We start from the raw sequence: 8,011 nt of genomic DNA on the forward strand, positions 1-8,011 counted from the left end.
CAAGGTTTCTATTGTGAACTAAAGGTAAAAATGGACACAAATGTCCATTCTTCACGTGCAGATTTGTGGTGGGTCCACTGTCGCTGTACCGGAAGAGCGAACCTTTCGAGCTTTTAAGAGCAACTTGTGCGCAAGCACAGGTGCAAGTTCCAGGGTATAAAGAGAGGAAGCGCGAGCTCACGGTGCGCACTTTCTTGTGTATCATCGGTCGTCGAAGTCACGCAGATTCGATACATTTATCTCTTGTTTCCGGATTTCCTCGCACCTGCTACGACTTGTGACCTACAAAACCAACACTCTTAGGATTTGGTACCTGATTTCCAACGGATTTTAAACCCAGGGTGAGTTTTCCAAATCTCTTCCTTCAAATTCAAAAATTCTCAAAACAAAGGAACCTATCCAAACGGATTTTTTTAAAATCTCTTATTATTAAATCTACGGGTGATAATAAAAAATTGAAAAGGTGTATCACAGTGTCATTGAAAGTGATTAACGAGCATGCATATTTAAATTCTCATCATAATGAGAAGGTATTGTTTTTATGTGAAAACTGACCATCGCGAATTTCTTTAAATTTATGCGTTTCAACAACCGCTGAATCCGTAAAAATAGGTTTAACGATAGTGTCCGTCTTTTGCCGCTATCGTTCATATATCGGATAACTTTTTAAAGGCTAATCGGATTAAGTTGCGTTAGGATTAGGTCGAGTTCGTTAACCAGCTACTTTGGATGAAAATTCAAAAAGCCACGGCATTTTTAAAATGTTTAGGAACATTTTTTCCAAAATTAAGAAATTCTGTGTACGGAAATAAAAATTTTAAGTCACAAAACGCACGATATGAAAAAAGTCGAAAGAAGAAAAATGTTGATTTTTGAAAGCCCTACAAGATTAACATAACAGATTTTTGAATTATCTCAAAAAATCGAAAATTCAATAACTTTTTATTTGACAAAGATTTTCGACCAGATTGTATCTACACATTTTCTTAGAACTACTTTAGGCAATGATGTGTATTTTTGGATTTAATCTTAGAACAAATAATTTTAAAATAATCAAATTAATTAAGGACAGATGACAAAAGTCTCAAATGAATATTTGATAAGAGAATTATTTTTTTATAGGATGATTATTAATTGTAATAATATAAATTCGTTGAAATGATAGATTTTTAAGTGTAGTTGAGAATAAAAATTAGTGGAAAATAAGGAAAAAAATATTAAAATAATAATAAAAAATGAAATTTATGCATTATTTTGTAAACTCTGAATAAGAAATCCCAGGCCGAAGTACAGAAGTGAATCTATTATAAATTTGATATAATAGTGTTGACCATGGTGTAGAAAAGTTTATTTTTTGAACAAACTCGAGAGCGAAGCACGAGATACATGCTGAGAATGTGTTCGTTAAAACCGAAAGTGCTTTAACAAAAGAGAATTCACAACGCATGAGAATGTGTTCGCGAAAAGAACAGTTTTTATGGATTTTTTCCATTAACATCATTTTAGTAAACCTCCTATCAAAAAATTGTGAAGCCTCTGAAAGCTGGACTTAATATCAGCTATACAAAAGTACTTGTTTGGCATTTGTTAATTATTTTGCAGCAATTAGCCCAAAGCGGACTTTTTTCCGAGTTTTTTTTCGCGGTCGGTTTGACTCTTCTGCATAGCTATACTCTCAAATTAATTAATACAGTCTCCTCGAACAAAATAAATTAAAAGTTAGTTTAGAATCTTTTCTAATTTACAATGTTGGTTCTGTTCTTAATTGTGCACTTAAAGAGTTATTACTTCCTTAATGAGAGTCAATTAATTATTTGAAATAATTTTTATTTGCTTAATTTGAAACAGGCAAAATAATTTAATTTGCATCAAATGATCCTTATAGCCCTGTGAGTGGTGCACGTAAAGCCGTGAGTAAATACGACAAAATTAACTCGTGTTCGGTTGTTTCTGTGACGTTTTTGCAACCTGAAGTTTCTGCCTGTACCCGTTTAATCAAAGGGAGGTATAAATTAAATCTTGTGCGTCGCATTCATATTTGCCTGTTCGATTTTTCTCTCGCTACTCATTTTTGTGAAAAATTAAATAATAATTTCTGGACATCGACTACATGTCATGCACGAGGGATTTTTTTTATCGAACACTATAAATTAAATTTCTTCTGGTAAAACAACGCTGGCAAATGCGTTAATTAATTTGGAAATAATAGCGATAAAAATAATTGCAATGTGAATTGGAAAATTTAACGGGTAACTTAATATTCTATATCTATATTTTTCTCTTGAGGGCTGATTTGTTAATAAATTTTTCTGGGTTGAAATATATTGTCTTCGAAAGCAAAATATGACACAAGTATTTTATTCATGATAGTTCTTTGTTCACGAATTGAATGCTATTTGTAAATTTATGTGAATTAGAAAATAAGTAACTGATATTAACTTTGAAAGCTTGTATTATCTAGAAAACAAAACTTTGAATTTTCTTTACGATAGCTTGTAAAGCAAATTACCTCTTTCTAATTCTTTAACAAAACTTGAATGAATTTAAAAAATACAAGAATAGAATACATTTTTTAAAAAAAGTGTATTTTCTCGTAAGGACCGTCTTTCATTTTTACTGGATATTTTTAGATTTGCATTAATAATTGTCAATGATATAAATTAAAATTTTAAATATCAATTTTTCTTTTGAAAATTTTTCAGTTTTTTGTCTTAAGGTAGTTGTGCCAAAAATCAGGTTGCTGAGGGAAAAGATTGTATGTTATTTTAAGAATTAAAATGATAATATCTTTTTTTCACGATCAATGTTTCAAACTTACGATCAATAAGTATTTTAGCCATAGTTTTTGTATTGAATTTTTTCTTTCTGTCATTTTTTAGTATTTATTTCAAAATTATTGGATATAATTAAATTATAGCTAATTTTTTAATTTAAGTAAATAATTTTCAAATACATTTGTTTGCTTAACTAATTTTTTCTTAAAGGAAAAATATCTAACGATTTAAAAAAATATACTTTTAACATTGGAAACAGCAGATTTATGAGGAAGGTTTTCCCAGGTACAATAAGCCATCAATCGACCATTTTTCTCAAATTGCTGAAGAGTGATAATAATAAAAAATTAAGTTTCAAGCAACTTCGTTTAAATTATTTTTGTTGTATTTTTAACAATTTTTTCAATACAAATAATGTTCTTATGTAAAATTATATATTAGAAATTGCTGTCCTTATTTTACGGAAAATTTGAGGAACTCTTATTCCGTTATATATCGTACAATTATGATAAGCGATGACATAATTTTTCAGAAAAATAAAACTACCGAATGTTGAAAGATACCGAAAATATAATTACCAAACTGGAAGAATTGCCAGAAATGAAAATTTAAAATAAAGAAAAAAATACCGAAAATATCCAGAAAAGAAATAGAAAATTTTCTGAAAGTAAATATCTCAAATTTCCGTCAAATTTAGTATTTTAATTTGATATTTTTTATTTGTGTGAATAGTCGTTAATGTTATATTCTGCATGATCGTATATAATGCAAAGATTTAAATTAAAAAATATCTCTTAAATAACTTCAATTATACACGTATACCTGTTAAATAAAAAGTTATTTTAGTAAATTAAAATATTGATTTTAATTTTTTCGGGCATTTGAAACAGTAATTTAGAATTTTGGGAATTTAATGATATCAGAAATTTACTAATTTACAAATTTCAGGATTTCAGGAATTGGGGAATTTTTACAATTTGGGTTTTAAAATGTGAACCATTTCATGTAATTTTGGAAATTTAATAATTTCATTCATTTCACTTTTCAGATTTTTTCTAGTTTCATCCACTTTTACTTTCGGTATATTTCAGTTTCGTCAAAAAACATTTTCTGCTCTTAATTGAAAATCTCGCTATCTTTCAACAATTGGATTTTTTGTACAATAATGTCATCCCGATGATGAATCTGGGAAACTTATAATAAATTTAGGAAAATTAAGTCACAAATTTCGTTTTAAAATAATTTGTTCGGATCGAAAAAAAAACAAATCCATTTTTCTTTGAAAAAAATGATATTTAGAGGTGGCGCAAGCCCCATAAAGTTTAACACATATTTACAATAAGAAAAAAAATACGTTTTTTTATATTTTATTCAGAATTGTCAATATTAGCTAAATCGAGTTAAAATTCAAATTTTCTGTTTTCAATTAGCTGTAGATCTCTCTGATATAATTTAAAAAAAAATGAATAAAATATCCTTTGCGATTTTAAAATTTTAATATTTATTAAAAAAGATGTTTGAAATTTAAAATAATTTAAATAGGAAAATAAAGTTGACATTAATTGAGGACCGGTTAACAATATGAGTGAGGTTTATTTGTTTAACAAACAAAAAAGTTTCAGTTAGCTAATTTTTGGCTTAAATTGTTTCTTTATTTATTTTATAGATTTTTTTTTAACGTTTATCAGTTTTTCGCTAATGAATTCAAAATAAGTCAAAGTAACATCTTTAAAATATCTGTGGTTTTATGTGAGTTTTAATTAGAATAAGATTTTATAAATTTAACCTCTGTAGTTTTTCTATAAATAATCCCTGATGGGTTCCCTAGTAGTATAAAAAAGACGGGAACAAAAAAGTTGTTTTGTCAGGTTATCAGATGAGTGGAAGTTTGATCCACCACTCCATGATTCTCGAAATGAGCCAGACCGGTCTATTTCATATGATATCAGTCAAATATAGAAACGATTATTAAAATTCCACAAAGCTATATATCTGAATGTTTATCATAATATTTAGGCGAATCCTAATTTCAGAGATATGATTTAAACTGTTTGGAAATGGTGACCTTATTATTAAATCTTGATGGGTATTTTAATTTTTTCGAAGAGAAATATTTGTGAATTCTTGTCTCTCGATTAGGATTAATTAGACTTTCGGAATCTCAAACATTCATCCACCACAAATAGCAATTCCGGTTGATATGCATCCCAACTGGAGGATATCGAATGCTATTCAAAAGTGCTGCAGCAAATCTCTGAATTGAATCTAATCTACAGCAGATTCGTTTATACACGTAATATATACTCTTCGAAGGAGTGCGCGCTCGTTGCTCTTGAAGGGAAAGATAAAATATGAAAGATTTTTCAGGAAGATATTAAAATCATTTTTCCTGAGACTTTCGCATTAAAAAGTGAAAAGGAACTAGAAAAAGAATATTTTCTCGCCTTTGCTTTCATATTTCTGATTTATGTTAATTTTATGTTGAAAATGAAACCGATTTGTTGGAAATTACTTTGCTTCAACATTTGAGTATTCAAGTAATTAGTGGAACATTCATTTTTTTTTGGTTCAATTTTTGTACACTGTTAAAAATTTCTTTCGGAATCTTACGAAACTTGTAGTGGAAGTTTTTTGGAGTTACACGTTTCGTAAAATTACGAAACGGTTCGTAATTTTCACTAGCGCTAACGGCAACATCTTTCAGTTACATGTTTCGTAAAAATTCGAAATTTTTTTCATAATTTTGAGTACCAGTAACGTCAAATTCCACGAGTATTAAATTTTTGTTCGGTTAACTATAATTTTAATACATACCCGCGTAAAAATCATTCGACTTGAGTTCGACTTGAATTTCCCCCAATCAAGATATGCTGCAGTCGAAAAGTTCGACTTGAGCATGTCTCACTTTTGAGACAGAGCCAGACTTTAATTTATGTCTTGGAAACAAGTTTATCTGTCTTCAAGACATATATTTACACCTTGAGTCGAATTTTTATGACTCCAAAACGAACGGCTTATAACTTCGAGTTTACATCTATTCTAACAAAAAGGTTCATTCTGACCGTTTTAAATAAAAAATTAATGTTTCTTTAAATGATAGTTTAACTGTTCCTTTTTCCTTTGAAAAAAAACCTTTCTAAGAAGGAAGGATATCAAAGAATCCGTCATCGATTTTAATTAAACTTCGCTATGTCGCTTAGGGGTTGCGTACTTTGTTTTTTAAAGGGGAAAAATGATTTTTTCACCAAATTTTTTCTTTGTAAACATTTCAAAAACAATGAAATATTTAGAAAAATAATATTTATTGTGTAGAAAACCAAATTTCTAGGTGATTTTCTTATTTTGGGGGTTATACTGTCTCGAATGGGTCTGCCAATATGTAGCAACGGAAATTGTTAAATGATATTTCGCAGTGTTATAGTCATTTATAAATTGCCAGGAATACAATAAAATAATTTTTTCAGGGAAATATACACAAGTTGATAGGATCACAACCAACTCCCGAAGTTCACCCCCAAAAAAGTTTTCCCTGGAGTTTAAAGTTGTATTTAGTATTGTACTTCGATAATAAGCGATCAGCAACTGGTTAGAAATATATGATAAAAGTGGAATTTTGAAGCGAAAAAAAAAGCGTTTGAAAAGTGAATGCCAGGAGTTCTCATCCTCTGGAAAATGATTTTCCACAGATAACAAAAAAATACATATCTTTTAATTTCTTGTACACTATAAGACAAAAAATTTTCGTTGAATACGTAGGGGCAGTTTAACCCTCACAATGCGTTATGCGCTGTATTTTTGTTTGTACTAAAACATAAAAATTATTTCTAGTTAACACATGTAAATACACTAACTAACTTTATTTTTATGTACAAATCAACATTAAAATTTCATTTTCTTTAGAATATAATTATTTTTGTAAATATTTAATTGTATTAGCAATTTTTACAGACCAATAATTAGAAAAAAAATTGGATTACCCTTATTAAAAATAAGGAAGCACCTACTAGAAATGAAAATGCTTTACATAATATCAACGTTCAATAATAAACAATCTCCAACTGGTTTAAAAACAAATTTGCATAGAAACAGAGACTTCGTGACAAAACGATCCTTTTTGATATAAAATCTGATGAAATATTTTGTTCTCTATTGACTGATAAATCTTTTTTGGGTAAAAATGTAACTATTTGTTTGAACATTCAGATATTTTTTTGAAAATTGAAACTCTTTAACGGTTTATACAAAGAAAGAGAATCATGCAGTAGATTATTTTTGGCCATGTCCGAATTTCACTTACAGTGAGTGAGAAATTAAATGATAAAATATGAATTTAAAGTAGGACCGGTTGCCCCACTGTATCCCGGTTAGCCCCAACTTACGGTTTTTTTAAAATCAATTTTAATTTATATTTAACCTTTTTTCGCATATATCCTTATTTACAATTTATTTAGTTTTTGGACATTTGCGATTTACCAATTATCCTCGAGAGTCAGTGGCGTAGCTAAGGGGCGGGGGCATTGCCCCGGGCGTAAACGCTTGGGGCGGCAAAACGATCTTTGAAATGAATGCAGATTTGAGAATAATGGGCGGCAAATTATTTTTGCCCCGGGCGGAAAATGTAGCTACGCCACTGTCGAGAATTTTACTCATCATGGTGCGTGCGTTTCCTTCAAAAGAGGTTCGGACTGAATAGAGAATCCGTCGATGAGAAAATTGTAGAGCAGCGCTTGCCAGAGTTCAAAGTTGAACTACAAAGGGCAACTCCAGCCCCAGTGCTTTCTGCCAAAAGCGAGTCTACTATTAAACTACCGGAGCATTCGATAGTTGCCTATCGATTTTATATTTTGCGTGGCCTAATTTCCAGAATTTGATTTTTTTTAATCATGGATTTAAATCTAAATTCCAAAACAACCAATTTCGTCAGAATTTACCTATGGGCTTGTTCATAAACTATACTTCACAAATTTTTGACTAAACCGTTGTAATTACCATAAGAGATGACTGTAACAGAATAGTTGAGTTATTAAAAAAAGTAATTAGATTTTCAACAAAGTTATTGAAATTTCAACAAAATATTTCAATCTCTATCTTAATAAATAAATTTTCAAGTAAAAAAAGAATTTTCTGAAAAAAAGGAATTCTCAAACAAATAATTGAATTTTCAACTGAAAAGGTTAATTTACAACGCAAAATGGAATCGTTGAATTTTTAATATAGAATGTTAATTTTCACAAACA

At 29.3% G+C, this 8,011-nt stretch overlaps 1 protein-coding gene across 1 annotated transcript in view; it reads left to right on the forward strand.

Moving 5' to 3' along the window:
* Positions 1-204: 204 nt before the first annotated feature.
* Positions 205-8,011, forward strand: part of LOC117173164 (calexcitin-2) — a 235,921-nt gene continuing 228,114 nt past the window's right edge. The window contains exon 1 of the mRNA XM_033361575.1: positions 205-341. The gene's annotated coding sequence lies outside the window, so the exon portion shown is untranslated. The remainder of the gene's footprint in view (positions 342-8,011) is intronic.

The sequence above is a fragment of the Belonocnema kinseyi genome, chromosome 5 (assembly GCF_010883055.1).
Source record: "Belonocnema kinseyi isolate 2016_QV_RU_SX_M_011 chromosome 5, B_treatae_v1, whole genome shotgun sequence".
In the NCBI taxonomy this organism is placed as follows: Eukaryota; Metazoa; Arthropoda; class Insecta; order Hymenoptera; family Cynipidae; genus Belonocnema; species Belonocnema kinseyi.